Raw genomic sequence first — 20,798 nt, 5'->3', positions numbered from 1 at the left:
CCTGGTGAAGGTCTTTGCCATGAAACTATCAGCTCAGGGAGGGGAGGACCCGCCCTTTCCCCTCAGCCCCACCCTCTGGCAGAGCTTCACCTCTGGAGGACCTGCTGAGCTACACAAGCCTGTATTCTAACCCTGGTCTTGAGTTCTTAGCAAACTGCTTCACTTATCCATACAAATCCAAGGTAGATTAGAAAGATGTTAGATATTTAACTAGACTTTTGATTTGGGGATTTTGCACTAGCAACCTGCAAGTACATGTTCTAATACTTCTGTCTTCTTAAAACCACACCCAGATTTCAGTGGTATCTGTGGAATGCTTTCAGAATAAAAGGAACTGTACTTTCACAGACTTTATGTTTTATAATATGAAAAACCTGGACAGGGTCACGAATAGAACCGCCTAAAAAGTGACAGAAGACGGGTTAGAGGCATAAAGCAACAGGTCGCAAGGACAGCAAGAGCAAAGTTGTTTCTCCAAATCCACCCTAAAAAGTGAATGAACAGAAAATTCTGAATTTTGAAAGTAAAAGACTATCATATAAAAAATAAAATAATCCTCTTCATCAGGGTTTCAAGATCTGACTGCAGAATTTTTAGCAGGCCATACTGAATCCTAGCACAGAAAAATCAGATGGACTAGTGGTGAGTAAGTTCCAGGAAAACGGCAGTAAAACCTCCACTTGTAAGAGGACACACAACCACTTGTCGAAGGTGATTGTAAACCACATTCTGGAGAAATTCAGAAGATTCAGGTTCCACTTCCAGATGGTGATGACAAGGAAGAACCGCTTGGATGCACGCTTCTAACTGAGTCACCGGCATTCTAACACTGCAGGGGGAAAAGGAGGCCCTCAGTCAAGAGCAGAGGTGTTCCTGTCGTGTTTCGCAGGCCGCGCCTCGGGCACTCAGCGCCCTGCAGCAGCCCGGCCCCAGGCGAGGACACGCAGCGTGGCCCCCCAAAGCAGGAAGGGCACTGTGCTTGAGAAAACCCACCCCTGATGTGGGCAAGAGGGGCTGGTGTGGTTGAGTGAACCTATAAATGCCCACAGAAACACACCTGCATTCATTCAAGTGATACAACCAAAAGTAGCAGGCTATTTTGCAAAATTTCAATTGTCAGTGGAAATTTTACCATTCCTTTCTGCTTGTCCCCTGCACTCTGAGACAGGCTCAGGCTCTCTCACACCTGCAGGTCTGATGCAATAGTTGTGAAGTCATTTTACTTTGCTGCGATTGTCCTCGCTTCCCGTATCACTCTGTCTGTCCTCTCTTAACACAGTCAGATGTCTCTCCCTGAGTTCCTTGCTCCTGCTCCTCAGATCCTGAGATAAAGGGCAAGTGAAGACACATGACCAGAAAAGGCACTGTGGACTTGAACAAAGTCCTCAGTGACCCCCTAGGAGAGTGCTGCCTACCTGTCAACTTCAGTTCTCAAGGTTCTGCCCAGGGTGACATCCAGCCAGGAGAGTGGCCCAGGCCAATTAAAAGCTGTGTGGCTTGGGTGCGGGGACAGGTGCAGGAGCTGTTTCTGGAGCCGGGCCCCTCCACACCTCTGCTCCCCTCTCTCCCTAGGCCCAGCTGCCAAGCCCCCAGCCTCCCTGATATTCTGCATTTCTCTTCTACTCTACTCCAAACAATTTTCCTCTTCCTTTTTTCCCAAATTATCCCCAGCTGGAGTGATTTTTCAATCACAGTATCTGAAAAAATTTCCTGCAGCCGAAAAAGAGGTCTCCAGAGGTCAATGCCCATACGCTGTTTCCTGAATAGAGCCCCAGGCTGGGGGGACCCTCACCAACACTCCTGGGGGCATTAGACATGTTGCGGGGTCAACCACCCTCAACAAGAGTTTGCTGAGACCCCAAAGCCCGCACAGCATCCCTGCTCACAAAAATGTAGTCAGCCCACTTATCAGTTATTAAGAAGCAAAAATACAAAATTGCTTATGTTTCTTACTAAAATTATTTATGAGACGGAAAAAGAAATTGTAATAGGAAAGAAGAAATCTGACTCCGTGTTGGATCTGTTCCTTTGGCTTTAATCCTTTGCCCTGTTTTCTAGGCTCAGACTAGTTAGCTCTACACCTTTTTTGAAAGAAAGTTTACTTTAGCCTGAAATATACAGGAGAGCCTATTCTCTGGGCTCTGATCTTTAAGGATGTTAGCTCTTCTGCACTTATGTAGAGAGTTTCAAGTTGCAAAATAAAGAATAACCTTATTTTTGTTGAAGGTTTTACAGGGGCACCATGATTTCACCCACATGGACAGCTGCAAGGACAAAGGACACCAAGGACAAACAATTCGTACAGCAAGAAGTTTGCAACAACCAACCACACCCCCTCCCCTTTGCAGTATAAAAGGAGCATGAATTCTGACTTGGGGAAGAGGGTTCTCCAGGAAATCAGTCTGACATCTTCTGGGTCTGCCAGCTTTTCAGATAAAGTCACTATTCCTTGCCCCAACACCTCATCTCCCAGTTTATTGGCCTGTCATGCGGCAAGTAGAATGAGTTTGGACTCGGTAACAAAATACATTGGCGTTAGTATGTCTCCACTTCTTCCTCATTTCCAATATGTAGCATGCACATCATTTATGATCTAGTGAAAATAATTCATCAAAGACAACAATAATAAGAAACTCACCTAGCTATCAACACTGAAGTCACAACCTATTAATTTTACATGCCATTTAACAACAAAACCAAAAAACTTAATATAAAGGCTTGATTCCATGGAAATAAAATTATTTCTAGTCCTACAAAACTTTTTCTTTTCTATTTTCTTTTCTTTTCATTATTGAAAGGAAAATAAAAATCAAATCATTTTATTTCACGTATTTTTGTTATAGCTACATATTTTAAATACTACAAAGAGATTTAAATTGCAACACAAAAAGTTCACATATTAGTATAAATATATATATACAATCAATGGGGATTAGGAAAAGAATAGACATTTACTAAAAACCCACTGCACATCCAGTCTTTTACAAGCATATCCTGGAATATAAGCCCTATGATCCAGGGGTCCCCCACCCCCATTCTCATTGCCAACTCCCTTAGTAATCAACTACCAAGGCACCAGCATAGAACCACACAATCAGTATTTTAGGTATAAGTGAGGCAATTAGCTCATTCAATTCTAAAACAAAAACCCTAAAATAAATACTGAACTTATTTACAGATAAAGAAAATTGGACACAAAAAAGTTAACTATCTTCCTCAACGTCACGAAGCTATTAACTGGTAAAGGCAAGATTTGAACTCGTCTGCCTGATTCTAAAAACTAAGGTGGAAATCCCATTCCACTTGTGATGGTCCAGCAGCACAAACTATCACCCTATCTTTGTTCAGATCAAGCCTTAGACAGCCTGAGACAGCACCCCTTTCCTATGGAATTCGAGGGCAAATGATAAAAATAAGGGTTTTATATCCAGCAGTTTTCTTAGGTCTCATTTACATAAAGTGTCAGCAGGTCAGCAGAAAAACTCTGGGCAATGTGAGTGGGTCCAGAGCTTTTTGCTGATAAGAAACTCAATCTATCAGGATAGAGTGACATTCCCATGAGAGGCCACATGGACATAAACTAAAGGCAGCTGAGCAATGAAAACTAGCAAGACCCTGGAACTCAAGCAAGAAAGATACCTGCTATCCCACACCCATTTGCCTCTTCATCCATGTGGACACAATGTCAGGAGACCCAGGTTCTTGTCCAAGTTACACCATCATGGATTCTCACCCATAAAAAGTTACGACTCTATGCTGTCTTAAGTCCTTTCCAACTCAAATATGATGACACCAATATCTAAGCAGAATCTCTATGTCTCCACTTCCTCTCTTCTAGTAGGAGAATAATTCTATAGCCACAGAGAAATCCAATAAAAAACCATGCATGAAGCCAGGAGAAAGTCTGCTTAAGAGACTTTGCTCTCACACTCAGTGAATGAAAACTCAGAAAAAGTGGTCCTTCTCCCTCAGGAATTGAGAGGTAGCCAGATGTGTGTGTGTGTGTGTAAATCAAATACAGTCAAGTCTGGGATGTGAACAGATTTTTTTATGTCACTGTCATTTCTAGGGAATGAGCCAACTTTTAAAGTAATTTGAATCTAGTGTTCTGAGAGAGTCTCAGGATCTTTTGGTGGAGGAAGGGAAAGGAAAGGAGGAGAGGTAATGAAGCAAAGGAGTAAGTATACTGCTAGGGAAAGGCGAAACATTAATTTTGTTCCTACTGGCATAACATACAAATTAGGAACTGTGTTTCTCCCGATGTCTTGTCGAGCACTGAGTTGCAGAAGAAGCGACAGCCTATTTCTCACTGAGCTTGTGACTATACGTGACATCTTGTAGACACAGATAATATACCCTGAACAAATGCTAGCAGCAGGTTGTAATTCTCCTGTTTTGAGAGACAAGAAAACAGGAGTTCAAAGCGGGTAGATAACTTGACAAAAGTCAGAGGACCAGTAAACAAGAGAGGATGAATTCAAACTCAGATCTGAATGCAGAGTCTGATCTTCCCACTCCCAGGACTGGAAAATCCTTAACACACAGACTCCCCAGCTCCCCTGCAGTGTTCCTGGCACCAAGCATTTCCCATGGCAGAGGTCTCCAGTTCTCACAGACACAGCGCTCTGTGCAGCCAATGACCTTCATCGGATCTTGATCACCTACCTGCCACGCCCACAAGGCTTCACCATACAGGCAGGAAAGCTGGCTTTCAAGTGCATACGAAGCCACCCCCTGTCTAACCTGGGTTCTTCTGGGGCTTCTCCAGCCTAAAGGCAGCCATGAAACTGCTCACAGTTTGTACATGAGCCACACTACCTCTCTCCATCTGTCTCCCCACCTATACTACTTAGCTATGACCATTTTGAGAATCTTGGAAACAAATTTTTAAAAACACAAAAGAAAGGATTCTGTAACAAGTACTTAATACTTACAATTTTAAATGACAATTTACAAAGAGAGTATTTACAAACCGAATCTGCCTTCCTACGTGTCAGTTTGAACAGTTAAAATATATAATAGCAAAAAATTTTCACTTACAAAATTAACAAAAACATCAACAATAATCTGGAATAAACTCTAAAACAATGCCCATGTTTTACATGGAGAAAGTACAGGACTGTACTGAGTGGTAAAGTAAGAGGTGTGAATGTAGAGACATCAACATATTGTATGGAGGAAAGTAGTTTTGTAAAGATGTACGTTCTCCGAAATATAATTCACAACTTACTAAAAAATCCCATGACAACTCTTATCTGTTTTTTTTTTTTAACTTGAAAAAAGTATTTTAGTATTCTTCAGGAATAATAAAGTCATAATACTAGCCAAGAAAATTAGGGATGGAAAAAAGAATCTAAAAAAATCGCATTGTCAGATATTAAATAAATTTTTACAATATGTTAGATATAGCACTGGAATAAGAAAGTAAGATTGACAGAAATAAACCATGAGCTCAAAAAGAGACTCTAGTATACATAAGTATTTTTTACAGGTGGGATTTCAAATCAAAGAGCCAAGTATGAACTCAATAATTGTCTTGGGACAATCAGAGAATCGCCTGGAAAAAACAAATTCTATTCCAGTCATAATGACAACAAGAAAATTTACAGATAGTGATGTAAATATTAGAAAGTACTAATAACAGCAAATATAAATCTTTGCTCATATTAATTCAACTTCTCCTCTCTATAACAAGTACTATTATCATCTCCATCTTAGAGATTAGAAAAACCTACAGAAGAGATATATACCATTATAAGAAAGTATTTCTAAGAATAAAATCAAGGATAAAACCCAAAGAGAAGACATTTACTATCTTAAGATTATTTTGGGCCACAACAAAAATAAACCTACTGAACAAAATGAAAGGCAAGATATGACAAGTAAAAGCTCTGTGATACATGTTGATGAAGACAAGGGGTTAATGTTCATAACATACAAAGAGCTGTCACAAAGCAACAAGAAGCTCCCTCACTTAAATGTGTGCAAAGGACAAAAGGGATCATTCACTTTTTAAAAGTCAGATGGCTAATGAGTGAAAAATGCTCAATACCTCTCTGGTCATCAAGTGCAAACTAAAACAAAGAAAAAGCACTTTTGCTCATCATATTGGCAAATGTTTTTAAAAGATATTCTAGCTAGTGTCCATCTTTGAGAGAACAAACTGTTAGCGAACTTTTTGGAGGACGACATATCAATGGATATGTAAACTCTGAAAAACGTGTGTACACACACACTGAACTCCACTTTTAGGAATCGTTTCACTTAGAAAAAAAAATCAGTTCAAAAACATGTACTCATCAGAGCATTTACACAGCACTTTTTACAATGGTGGGAAGAAAAGCTGAAGTGAAATCATATCCAGCGATAGACAATTGGTTACATAAGTTATTCTACATCTTTTCATTCCCCACAGGAGAAGGAATTTCTAGAGTCACTTGAAAGCAGCCTGTGATGTATGTAATTGTCACATCCAGGGACTGAATTTCCAGAAACCTTAACTAAAGGAATACTCATTCAAGGTCACCGGAATGTTTGTAAAAAGAAGGATGCCAGTCAAACATCCTTTCTGACAGTGGAAAATGGAGAAAACTTAAGTATCCACCATCAAGACAATGATGCCGTAAATCAAGGCGAGCTGTAGGCACTAAGTGGCCAGCGTTTCGGCGTGGTCCAAGGCCTTGTCCACAGTACTCTCCCACCGAAATTGTCCTTGCACAAGAGACCAAACCTACATATCAGGAGACCCCACTACTCTATCTGAAAGGACCGGGTGAGTCTGGAGTGGGAGGAAGTCTATGATATACCCCTGAGTGAATAAACTGAGCTGCAGAAAACTTATAGTATGGCCTTATTTTTCAATAAAGCATATATACACACACATATAGATAGATTTCTGATATACGTGTATTTATGAATATGTATATATATATGACACAGGCATAAAGGTCATGACATATATACACCACATTTTCAGCAGTTTTTACTCTCAGGAAAAAAGGGGAATGGATGTAGGGGCTTTTTGGTACCACCACAGTTCTCTTTTCAGTACTTCAGTTAAGTACACTTGGAACTTCAAAGTTTATTTAAGTCCAAACTAAAATGGAAGATGCCTCCACAAGACAGAATGCTATACTGGTCATTAAAAATTATGCTAGGGGGGATAGAATATTGTAGAAAAACGTGAAATAAGCACAATGGAAAATGGAGGTCTCCACACAGAAAAAGGCACAGAGTGCTCGCTGGTTTTTATGACAGAGGAGATACACAATGATGAAAAGAACAGAAAATAGATGTTAAAGTGTTAATTATTATCTCTGAGTAGTGGGATCAGGATAGAATCTTTTGCCACTTTTTTCAGACTTTTATATTAAATACACATTATTTTTCATCTAAAAAAAGCATTTTTAGATGTCTAGTACCACACATTGAAAAAAATACACGAGTACTTACAGAAACAATAACTAGGAGACACGGCAGCAGCGCCACACAATGTAGAACGGGCGATCCTGATTAAAACCACACAGTTACATAAGGATCCACAAAGTGAGAGCACCTGCTGTAACAGGGCGTGGCCGCCTTCTATTTGCCAGTTGTGTCTTCAGGGCTGAGGCAGTTCTGAGCACGGCCAGTGTCAGTGCTGGTGTCTGGATGGATGCCAATGGAGGTGAGGGCACCTGCAAGCCGAGAGGAAGAACAGAAATCATCCCCTGCTTTTTCTGTCTTGTTTCTCTGTTACTTTTAAATAGAGGCATAAATAAGATAAACTAAATCTTCCCTACTGAAATTTCAGTAATGAAACCGTTTTCAAAGTGTTCACAAATTATATTCTGACTATAACTGTCTTTTCAACAAAGCATCATATTTATTAAATGTTAGTTAACACAGTTAATTAACTACCTGTTAAAACCTATTAAAGAACATGAAATGCACTACGTGAAAGCACCACGCCTGCAGTAACTACCTTAGATGTCTTCACGGCAGTGCAGTCAGCCCCCACCATCCCGTAGCCCTGAGCTCCTGATGCTGGTAAGAGAACACGCTGCCGCCTCAGATGGAGAGAAACGGTGAAAGTGTTTTCTGAAATCTACAGCACTGACAAAACATAACTGACAAATCCCAGGCTCCTTTGAGGCTGTCATTTTATGTTTCTGACCAACACCCATCAATGAGCAGAACCACCCCATTTCCGAGCCATGGGACTCACGTGGGAAGCAGTTTTGGAGAAATTTCCAGGTATAGAATGTAACCAACTATACATAGAACTCTGAAAAAATAAAAGATTCAATACCCTGATTTTGGAAGACACTCAAAATATTCTCCTAAGCCTTAGTAGCTGGAAAGGCTGGGCTTCTCCTCAGCCACTTATTTATTTCACAGCCAGTGAGCATCTCCCACAAACCCTGTTTCCCTGTGTCTGCTGGGAGCCTCAGGCACACTCTTGCTGTCGATCTTATAAGTCACAGGGCAGACGCGTGTGTCTCACGCCTGCAACCCTAACACAGGCCCACCTCCTAGCCTCACAGTTAGAACTTAGCCCCATTTTCTAACCTGTTTATTTGGTATCTGTTCTTCTGTAAGCTGCCTCAAATGCTTTTTGGAACAAGTCAGAAGAATGAGTGGGTAGAGAAATGGACAGTTGGACAGGTGAGAGGTGGGCAGACAGACAGAGAGACTCCAAGAAAAGGGGAACAAAGAAAATTCCCTATGCAGAACCCTCTTCTATTCAGGGAAGAAAACCGCCACGGAGACGTGTGAAGAGGCAGGTGGCTTAGGGCTGCTTCCTGGATTCCATGAAAAGTCACACCAAGAGATGAGAGGGTAGAACTATAAATAATAAAAGAAAAAAGCATGCATGCTTGAAAATTATACCTACAATATGTACTTTCTAAAGAATAGATTCAAATCAGCAGGGCCCAATTACACAATCCTTGGGTATTTACAGAAATAAGAATCCCATCTCCAAACCACAAGGCATCCCTTAGGAGCACTGAGAGCCTTCACGGGGCGGTCATAAAGCCGTCACCGCAAAAGCTATGCTCTCCTGCACTTACGAGGAACGAGCAGCTGTGCTAGGGCTGCCCACGTGTGTCACTTACACCCCCCAGCACATCTATGGGGGGACGCCTAGCGAGCCCCGTCTCTGCAGGACAGAAAACTAGTCCGAGAGACGCTAAGCCTGCCTACAAGTTCTCCATCTCACAGGACTGGTCATTCCAGAGCAGGACTCGAACTCGGACCCACGTTTGTTATCACGGTTCTACCGTGCTTTGTGTGCTTATTTTGTGTATAATACATTTGTTTCTGGCATGAAAGGACATTTAATAAATGATCGGTTGTCTTGCCTATCTCTTTAGCTCACAATCTTTATATTTTTGAATTGTACTCTTTTCCCCTGGAGAAAGGAACGGAAAGACCAGTGGTCAGAATGAGCTGGGGCTCAATTCTTTATGTGTTACCTCATCTCATCCAAGTCCCCAACCAGGGACAAGGATCAAATGTCCTCTTCATCTTTTAAAGAGAGGTCTCAAGTGATGGTGACTTACTCAACTCCAAAACCAAGTCTGGGGGAAAGGCACATGCAGCAACCAGAGCAGTATCATGTATAGGAAGGTGAAAAGAGCTCAGGGGGTCAGCCTGATTTAATTTCAATCGATAAAAGAATACCACACACTAAAAATACTAGCATGCAATGGATTGGCTCTTTCTTGACATCTAGCAAGTTTCCACAGCCCATATGTAACATTATCGTGAACTAGTGAAAGGAAGAGTCCACAGATAGGGATAATCAATGCCACAGGCAGGCTGAAACCCAGGCTGGAGGAAAGGAAGAGAAAGGGCATAGTTAAGAAAAGGGGAAAGTCTGGGAAAAAGATATCATCACAAGAATTCTCAAGCATCATTCAGCAATCATAAAATCATTCATTCAAGAAAGAGTTACTTAGGTCCTATTTTGTGCAAGATTTTACAGAGGGCAAAGAAAGACCGCAGGGTCCATGGTAGCAGCAAGTGGCGTGGCTATAATACAGTTCTCATTCTGGTAGCTTGCACATTTTTACTCAGTATAAAGGGAAAAAATAAAGTAAAATAATACTATGTAAACTCTACACATTGTTGAAATAAAATTAAAGAAGACCTAAATACCTGGACAGACACACCACGCACATTCCTGGATCAGATGACAGTGCTCTTGGAATGTCAGTGCTCCACAGAGCGATCCATATATTCAACGTGGTCTCGATCACAATCCCAGTGGGCTCCTCTGCAGTAACTGACTAGCTGCTGCTACAATTCATATGGGAATTCGAGGGTCTCAGTAACCAAAACGTACTTGAAAAAGAACAACGTGAGAGGACATGTAATTCTCAATTTCAAACCTTACAACTGTATCTCCAGGTGAGATTAGAGGCCATTTTAACTTATTACTGTGTTTATCCTTATTTTCTAAATTCTCTACAACGAATATACCTGTTAGAATAAGAAAAATAAAAAGTAAGGTATCTTTTAAAACATGCACAACGATTCATTCATTGGGAAAAAAATTGTTTTAACTATAAAGAGATAAACAAATATCTATTGAAAAAGGACTACTTAAAAAAAGGGTGCATTTACATTTTTCATAAATTGAAAACTGAAAAGCACAAACACATCAAGTTTCTAGGGAGATAAATACAACATATCAACACTTATTTTCAAAAATTCTAATTGAACAATGAAAACTCAAGAAAGGGAATATCGTGATTGACAGCCAACTGCAAACACATGGAGAGCAAAGGCCTAGAAATCACAGTTCCTTTAAATCTGCTACTAACTCAATAGGAGAGGAAATTCCTCCCTGAGGGGACAGTGGAATCCCATGCATAAGACAGGATACACAGTACAAACTGCACTAGAATCTGGGGTGATTTTCTTAGAACAATTCTGAAGTTACAACATTGCTGAAAAACTATAAAAACACTGACAGACAGATTAAAACACACAGTCATATATATTATATAGAAACATATGAAGTCTGCTCCCATATTACATAGAAATACAAACATATTTGTGCATTTATAGGCACTGATTACTTTATCTCAGATAGAATATTTCAACTAAAACAAAAAATCAGTAATACACACCTCTTGTCAAATCTACTTGATAAGTTACTCTGCTATGTAACCATAATGTGTCTAAGATAGATCTAAAATTAGTGAAAAAGATCTTTGTATGGTTTCTTGAATTCTTCTCAAAATTCCAAGCTTAATTTTAAAATAGATCTGAGCAGTATTTCTATATTATCTTTTCCCTTGTGAAATGAACAACATAGTCTGTTGTCAAAATTCTGTCCTTACAATGATTCACGAGCACCGTATCCTCACAAAACTGCTGGACAGCAAGGCGCTATCCAGACACTGTGACCAAACAAATGAAACACAAGGAAGACAGTGACACTATTCTGGAGGGCATATAATCTGTGTCAACACCGGGTTTTTATTTGATTGGTTTGATTGGGTATCAAGATGAAATCAATCAAGTACTTTCTTCTTTGAGCATGCTGTAAGTCATGACTCTTTTCAGTGTCATGAGCAGGAAAGAGTTAAGCATGACTTGATTAGGTCAAATAGCAACAATCATAACCGGAGAGTGAGTAATAAAGAAGTTAAATGATAGCAATACTTCTGCTTACATGAGACCTAAAATAAATCTACACTGATATCCGAAAGGAAAATGAGGAGATGAGGTCCCCAAAGAGAAAACAAACTAACAAGAAATCAAAAACGGAAACAGTTTTTCATTAACGATTCCAGGAAGGAGTGGAGCATGTTGGTGAAAAGCACAGATGTTGGGGACAAACATGAGGGTCTGAAATCCCACAGCACTGGGTAGCTCTGACACCGATATGTCAGTGAAATTTTCTGCATCTCAGTCTCCTATCCATAGACTGGGGACAACAACCGCACCCATCTCCTAGAACGGTCCTACGAATTAAGTTATTTTATATATAAAATTTTAAATAAAATACCTCAGATTTTATATAATACCCCAAAAGCACAAGGAACAAAGAAAACAGAGATAAATTGGAGTTCATCAAAATTTAAAACTTTGCTTCAAAGGACACCATCCAGAGACTGAAAAACCAATACACAGGAGAAAATTTTTTCAAATCATTTATCTGATTAGGAATTTGTATCTCCAAATGAAAAAAAAAAAAAACCCTACAACTCAACAATAAAAAGGCAACTCAATTAAAAGGTGAATAAAGGATCTGAAAAGGTATTTTTCAAGGAAAATATACAAATGGCCAATAAGCACAATGAAACGATGTTCAATATCATTAGCTCTAAGGGAAATCAAGTCAAAACCACTAGAAGAAACCGCTTCACACCCACAACAATAGGTATAATAAAAAAAAATAACAAGCACTAATGAGGACACAGATGAAGCGGAGCAGGCAGCAGTTGCTGGTGAGGACGTAACACAGCGTGGCCACTTTGGTAAACAGCCTGGCAGGTCCTCAGGGAGTTGAACATTTGGTTTCTGAATGACCCAGCAATTCTGCTGTCTGGGCACACACGTAAGAGAACTGAAAACAAATGTCCACATAAAAACTCCTAAAGGAATGTTCGCGGCGACACTACTCATCACAGCCAAAAAGCAGAAACAACCCAAATGCCTATCACCTGATGAATGGGTAAACAGTGGGGCCCAGCCATACAGTGGAATATTATTCAGCAATAGCAAAGCATAGAGTACTGACCCAGGCCACAACGTGGACAAACATTGAAAACGTTACTCAATGTGAAAGAAGTCAGTCACAATAGACGGTTCCACTTACATGAAGTGACTCGATTTAAATGAAATGTCCAGTACAGGCAAATCCACAGAGAGAGAAGAGTGGCTCATTAGGGCTGGGGGAGGATGGGGAAGATGGAAATATCTGCTTATGCATACGGGGCTTCCTGTTGGGGGGATGAAAATGTTCTAAGATTGAATGGGATGCACAATTCTGGGCATAGAGTAAAAACCGCTGTACATTTTAATGGGTGAATTGTATTAAAACTGTTAAGAAAAAAAGCACCTCGGGCCAGTACCTTCCCATAGTAAATGCAAATTGCAAAATTTTATTAAAGGAAGAAGAAACTGCCCTCAGCATGAAAGCAGGAGATCAGCAAATGTGAGTTAACCGAAATTGGACAAGAGCATTTCACTTGAAACCGTTGCTGAGTGTACACGAAATATTCAGAAATAGGAAAATTAGTTTCACATCACAAAGAAGCATTCTGCTTCAAATGCAGATCAAGGATTTGGCAAGCCAAGCTGCTAGAAATGACCAGAGAAGAAACCTGGTCTGTAAAACAAGCACCAGAGCCAGCAAGGAAGTGGTGATGAGGAAAGCAGGAGGCCGAAAATCTGGAACAGTTTGCTACAAATAATTTCTCTACTGAAAATTCAAAAATAAAATGAAAGTGATGTAATGCTCTGTTGACCTCACGTGAATGGGCTTCCTTCGGTTCTCGACTGTTCTGTAACCCCGATTGAGAGACTCAGGAGAATCAGCATGGCTCCTGGGAGTCCCCAAATGACTGCCCACCAGTACGCTGACCACCATCACATCTGCCAGGGTTCAATTGCAGAGAAGAGACCTACTTCTGAAAGGAAATGTTGACAATGGAAGAAAAGGCTGCAGTCAGTCCTGGGACAGAGGCCCTCTGAGCAGAGGTCAGAAGGCTTCAGGTGAACTGCAGTGGCCCTGGGGCAGGAAGGGACCACGGGGGAGCATATCTCAATTCTCTCCTCTCTCTCCCTCGGGTAGGAAAGATAAAGCCTGCATACTTCTCACCTGGAACTGTGGCATCTGGCTGGCAGAAGTCTTACCAGCACGGAATGATTATTCAAGACTCTGTGTAAAAAGTCAAGAAATCGAGAGGGAGTAGGGAGCCAACTCCACGAGCCTCTCAAATGCTCCCATATTTATTGTGTATAATCAAAGGAAAAATTCATCAACAGTTGTGAGATAGTAAGGAGGAACTTCGGGAAAGACGGGATGAGGCAGAGATTGTAAAATCCACATTGAGTACAAAAGATTAGTGTATCTTTAGGGAAGTCATGGGGTGAGGGGAACAAGATACATTTTTAGATATGTGAATTACAAAGCAGACCACCAGACCAGCCAGGTCCTTGTTTTGGGGATAATAGACTATCTAACAGCACACAAGCCCAGCGTTTATTGCTGAGGGCCACGGTCCTTGCTTTGCAACCAGCAGAGTGCTATCTAAAACCTCAAGTATGCAAGCAAAGCATTGTCTCTGCTTTTTAAGGCAAGGAGACTGGTGTGAGGATGCACAGGCACTTGCTTGCAAAGCAGTTTCTAAGCATATTTTTTTCTTATCAAAGTTCACAGCCGTCTGGGGTGTGCTACAGTTTGTTAAACCAATCATGGGCTTTCACATGGAACCATTATGGAGGACACCCTAGGATGACAAATCCTGCCTCTGGGTCTTTTCCTGCCATCTTCAGCCACTCTAGCTTGGTCTAGGCACATCCGTGAATAACGATCCTACAGAACCACCCACACTCTTAAATCCTGGTGCTTGAAACTTAATTTTAGCTCTACACAACTTACCGTAGAAAAGTTTCAGAAATAAAAGATATGATATCCCTTTTATATCTCATCATATTACTTACTTTTCTGATTGCTCTAAGCTGCTTCTACTTGGTAAAGCACATAATTCTACAGGTGAACTCAGTAATTTCCATTGGGCATATCTATCCATTTTGGGCTCGCTAACTTCTATTGGTCAAATATCGATACACTTAATTGATTTATTTGTTTATCAATTTCAGCCGGGAGGAGAGGGAGTGTCACTCTTTTCCTCAGCCCACCCTCAACACTTTTCTCATCAACTCAGGACTCCTGAAAACAAAACAAAGTATTTGTTTCCCTTCTACTCTTTCCACAAACACAACAGGAAACATCAGCCTGGAGAAAGAATTCAACACAAATGTTAAAACAAAAATCTACAAACCTGAAGCAACTCCATCTCCGAATCATGATACACAATGAAATGATAGTAAGTGTGTCAGGCACAAAGCATGCGTGAGCCTGACCACCTCATTTCTATTCTTCAAAGGAAGGAAGGTTTTTGTATTTTTTTTATCATTCTTTGTCATTGTTTCTGATTATGCCAAAAAATAGTTTATGAAATAATTATGCACTGCAATAACAGATTTTTATTGTATCAATTATAATGGCATTCAGAGGGGATAGGAAAACCCAGCTCTGTAAAAAATGCAAAATTTCTTCCCCTGTTAAGAACACATATACAAAATGCCACAGAGAATTCAAATTCTTGTGGAGAGGAGCAAAAGCCACAGAACAAAAGCAAAGTCATTACAATGAGTCAATTCAAAATTCACTGGACAAACATGCTCAATGCATTCAAAGAATTTTAAAGGCACACTGCAAACCATTCACTTAATTATCTGCAGGCTAGAGGAAGCATTTCCCTCTTTAAAAGACAACAGAAATCAATAGGGTGCCCCAACAAACAAGGACCAAAGAACAATCAGGTTTTTAACGGTTTTCATAAATCAGCATGTTCTAAATATCAAAATCCAGAAATTTTAAACATTCATTCAAACCACAATGAAACAAGCATTTCAAAAAAAAAAAAAAAAAACCAAAGAAACTAAGCACACAGATCATGTACATAGATTAATAAGCATGTCTTGTACTGCTGGAAGAAAGAACAGGCTATAGCCTTTTACTTGAAAAATAAAACAACTTTTAAAGATAACTGCTAAAACACATTTCACCATTCATGTTGCCTTCAAAAATCTGAGGCACTTGTATCTGATCAGAAAAGCAATTCTGAGTAATAGTATGTTACAATTCAGCGCCAGTTTGCTTTAGAATAAAAAAGAAAAGCTACTGTTCCTCAAATCCTGCACAGAGTGTGAAGTGCCTCCCGGCCACTTTCTCCTCCCGTTTTCTAAGCTCATGCTCCCTAACCCTTCTGAAACAAGTATGACAACCTCTTATTCCCAATATGCCAAATGACAAAAGAATATCAATTTATTTGTGTAAATATATGCCTACACCTTGAACTTGAGGAGAAAGGTATCAGAAGTCTATATGGAACTTATTTCTACCTTCCTGAAATCACACACACAAACGTTCACACAGACACAGACACATACCCCCTGGATTACTAGACACTTCACAAGCTTAGGAATTCCAACTTCTAGAAGATAACTTTGTAGTTAGTTTAAAATACAATTCTGTCAGCTTTTGAAAGCCTTGATCATCTGCTAAACCATCCAAATATCAAAGAGACCCAATTAGCCTTCTCTGAAGAATGTAATTTCCATTGATGGCAAAATAGACCCTAAGAAGTACTGGATCAAAGACTCGTGTTTATCACTACCTATGATCGTTTTTAAGCACATTAACAGATTCAGAAATGTATGTCTCAACAACATTTATTCTTATTGAAATAGCATACGTGTTCAATTGTTTATACACAGACTAGGTCCCATGATGGTGTTTAAGATCTATTTTGTGTATTGCAATATTTATTTTCAAGTGCAGACAAGGAGGGTGTGTATTACTCAGTTGTAGAGCACCTACTTAGCATGCACAATGTCCTGGCTTCAGTCCCCAGTACCTCCAAAAAAATAAATAAAAATAAGTGCATATTTAAAAATAAGAATAAAGTTATAAAAAAATACAGACTAAAAATCACTGCAATCTAGCTGCTACAATTATACTAAAAAAACAAGGCTTTCTATCAAACACTGACTATATGCCAATCACAGAGACAATCACAAATCACACCTGACAACCATCACGTGTGATTCTCAGCTAACCTACTAAGTAAACACGGATGAGCAACCTGGCACTGCGGATGAGGAGACGGATCTCGGAGGAGCCGTGGACGCTGACCGTCCTGCTCCCCGCGACACCACGTCAGACCAGGGCAAGCGCTGACAGAGCTGCTCTGAGGGGACACCCAGCTGCATGGAGCCTTGGGGCACTGGGGAGTCCAAGAAAACACTAAAAATTGTTCAGTGAAAAACAAGCTCAATTATATTACATTGTGCCACATCCTTTAAACAGGGAACATGACTGATACTTTTTGATGCCTCCGTGTCCTTTCCGCCATCATAAATTATTTGCCCTCTCAGCGTGACCAGTGATGATCTGGACCCCATATGAAGTGCACTCAGATGGCAGAGCTTTTAAAGCTGTTTTATGAAGATTGTAAGACTCTGTCTATGCCTCACACAGGCGGTCATCCATCACTTCTCACCGGTGTGGACGTACCACCTGAAATCACTCCTTTCTCCTTTTTAAAATCCCTTCATCTAATCCAGAATTTTCAACAGCAAAGCAGCAGCTCAACCACAGACAGTGGACAGCTTCTCAACAAATGGACTCGAACAGCCCATCGGACTACCTGGAAGCCCTTTTCTTTTATTAAACCCATTCCGGGTACTTCATCATTTTCTGATTGGTGGACTTGGCCACCGACTGGCCAACTCATAGAGCTCCCAGCCTCACATCGGGGGTGGGAGAGGACCCTGCTCTTTGGAGAAATCAGTGAGGAAGGCGGACATCCTCCAGCCAGGTCTGCACGGGTAGAAGTGCGACAGTGTGCTCAGAAATTATACCGTAAGCATCCCTGGGCTCCCATGGACTGGTTTCACATTAACCAATCTCATGACACACTGATGCAAGAAAACCAGAAACTTATTAATGTAACAGAAGAAGTGAAACTATAAACCAGACTGAAATATCAGAGTTCAACCATGAGTACATTTTCTCCTCCACAGCCCAATCACGGGCAGGCAGTCTCATGGCAACCATGGACAGAAGCAGAGCAGGAAGGGTTTGTAGATTAACTCAATGGACTAAATTTCTGTTATACGAACAGATCTACTGCCTAGAAAATAATTAACACTAATCACAGTGCACACTTCATGGACAGTGGCCGAGACATGACAGTGAGCACCTGTGTAACTCTCCTTTCCCTGTCCTTTCTGGGCTAACTGATGTAAAGTGGTACAAATATTCAGGGATGCAGATACCTCTAAACACCCAAAGCCCAACTCTGGGAACCTCAAAACCAGACAGCCTGGGTTTAAATACCAACTCTGCCACTTACTAGCTCTGTGACCTTGGCCAACTTACTTACCCTCTCCGTGCCGAAATTTCCACACTGTAAAACTGGGATAACAATCAAACCTTCCTTACTCACTTGTTGAGAAGATTGAAGGATTCATTTCTGTAAAACTCTCAGAAAAGAATGTAGCACATTTTTGGTGTTCAACAAATGTCAACTTAATATAAAAGTGATTTACAAGTCTCCCTTCTAATAATATTATGTGTTTCCTGGCTAGTATAAGTCCCAAAGAAAATCCTTATTTCTCCTTTTATAAACTCTTGGGGAGCACCCTCCCATTCCAACCCACCACATGTTTAAACTAGGGAGGGGATGCCTCCTCCCAACTCCTCTGGGCCATGGAGTGTGCTTCTCCCTTCATACCCCTGGCCGCTGGATCACAGCTAGCCCTCGTCACACTAACAGGGTTAGGTGTGAGTCCGGGGAGACAAGCAGGGAATGTGAAACCCTACCTTTCCCTCCAGTGTTGGTCACCATTTGGAAGCACCTGGGATGCTCAGCTCCATGTCAGGACAGCCCTGTGCATGAAGGGGCAGGTCCTCTCAAGGGAAGGCTCGCTGTGGCCCAGAGCTACCTGGGACAGGGTGAGTCTCTAATTCTGGGACACAGTATCATGACACACATTTTCCCACAGCCCTGAAGTTCATGGAGAACGTGGCTTCATCAGTAACAAAGAAGACATTTATCGCCTGCCTACTCTTTTGTGTCATCTCTCAGTTGGCTGCTGGAGACAACATGCATATAAGTATTGGATCCCCATAGGCCCCAACATATATGAAGTAACAAAAAATTCTGTGGCTTAACGTTGGTTCAGGGTGACTGTGTAACAGTTCTGACTCTGCTGATACTTAATTATGGGTATAGGAACTATGGAACCTCCTCAAATATCTTTCATCATAAAACCAGCTTTCCTTGTTTTCCTGTTTCTTAGTAATTGCCAACGACTATAAAATGATGGCTTCACACCAAACAGCAGGTAAAGATTATGAGCCCTCTTGACATACCCACTGTGGTAAACACTTTACATAATTTCTAATTCTCACAATTCTACAAAGCAGATACCAACGTCCCAATCTCACAGACGAGGGAAAAACTCAGAATGAACTGACTCAGGCTCACATGGCTCAGTGGAAGCGCGTACACGCAAACCCAAGTCAAAAAACTACACCACTTCCTATGTGTACCAAATCTCCTACCACCAATTAACACACAGCAGCGTGGTCAATACTCAGGGAACCCAGCACACTTTTCAGCTTTAAGGTGCTCCAGAGGCCGCTACTAGCTGTTTTATAAATTCCCGGCTCACTGGTTTCTAACACGGGAAGAAAAGTCCGATTTTGCCATTGTTTACACAGCAAGTCTGAGATGTTCACAGCGAGATGACAGAATAAAACTAAAATATAAGCAGAACAATTTTTCCAGGTAGACAGACATAATGGACATTGTGCTATTCTGAAGCATCAAGCAAAGGAATCAAAACAAAATAACGTTGTTTAAGCCTTCTTTAACAAACAGGAAAATTAAGACGGTAAGAAGGTGCAACAAGCGCCACCTATGGCTAAAAAGACCTTCCAGGTTGCCAGGAAGCATGCAACACAAAATTGCCTGTAGGATCAGAAACGAGAATCAGATAACTAAAATCTTCTGTAGCACATACTGCACTTTGCTTCGGAGAAAGCGAGGGTAACACAGTATTTAATCTGATATTGCTAATACTCCTGAATATAAACAAAAGACACAGGCTCATGGAAACTCATCTTAGAAGAGGAAAGATTCCAGTCCAGCCACTTCATTTTACAGGAGGGGAGACTGAGACATGGGATCTGCCCTCCTTGCAATCGGCAGCAAATCTCTCCTAGGCCTCATGTCTTGCACTGTAGCAAAAACGAACAGATCTGTACTAGGCCTATATTCATAAAAGCCGCGTCTGTATTTTTCCGAAAGTAGGTTATCTAAGTATCTTGCAACATACTTCTCAAAATCCAGGAAATCATACGTTTGTTGAAATACAAAAACATTTATTTACATAATAAAACAGCATGAGCTTTATTGTCTCTATTAAAAAAGTTACATGTCAAATCAATGTTTTGATATTTTAAACCTGTTAAGAGTTCAGGAAAAAAGATCAAAATTTTCTTTAATCACAAAAGAGAGAAGCTTATTCCCTGAAAATGATCAATGTGGATGTCAGAAACCAACGAATTTAAATGTCTGAGTGGATGGTTACACGGCAACATGACATCTGAGTTCTAACAATACACATTCTGTGTAAATAATCTTCAAGGTCGTCTGCTTAAGGCAATTTAACTAGTCCCTGTCTCACTAGAATGATACAGATTTCATTAAAACTTCATAGTGCACTAAAAAATAAATGAATCCTTGTTACTTTAAGCCATATTCATATATATCATATATATACATATTAAATATGCATCAGTAATAAGCCACCCTCTTTAGTATTCAGAGTTGATCCTTCTAAAATATCTGTCATTGTGACAGCACATTTTTACTAAGCACCTCTTGAGTTCTTTGTATACAAGGCTACTAACTCTCACAGTCAGACAAGTTAAACGATATTACTCAAATTTCACAAATGAGGAAATGTACTTAAGCCATGAAAACAACTTATAT

The 20,798-nt window shown here is 40.5% G+C and overlaps 1 long non-coding RNA gene across 1 annotated transcript; it reads right to left on the bottom strand.

The window, feature by feature from the left end:
- Positions 1-12,407: 12,407 nt before the first annotated feature.
- On the bottom strand, positions 12,408-14,331 carry LOC135318887 (uncharacterized). The gene is made up of 2 exons (XR_010377289.1): positions 13,470-14,331; positions 12,408-12,941 (listed from the first exon to the last, which is right to left on the bottom strand). It is a non-coding gene; the product is annotated as an uncharacterized LOC135318887 (long non-coding RNA).
- Between the last annotated feature and the right edge of the window lie 6,467 nt (positions 14,332-20,798).

Source organism: Camelus dromedarius, chromosome 22, assembly GCF_036321535.1.
Source record: "Camelus dromedarius isolate mCamDro1 chromosome 22, mCamDro1.pat, whole genome shotgun sequence".
NCBI lineage: Eukaryota > Metazoa > Chordata > Mammalia > Artiodactyla > Camelidae > Camelus > Camelus dromedarius.
Note: the sequence above shows the minus strand (reverse complement) of the source record. Positions and strands in the feature narration are given on the sequence as shown.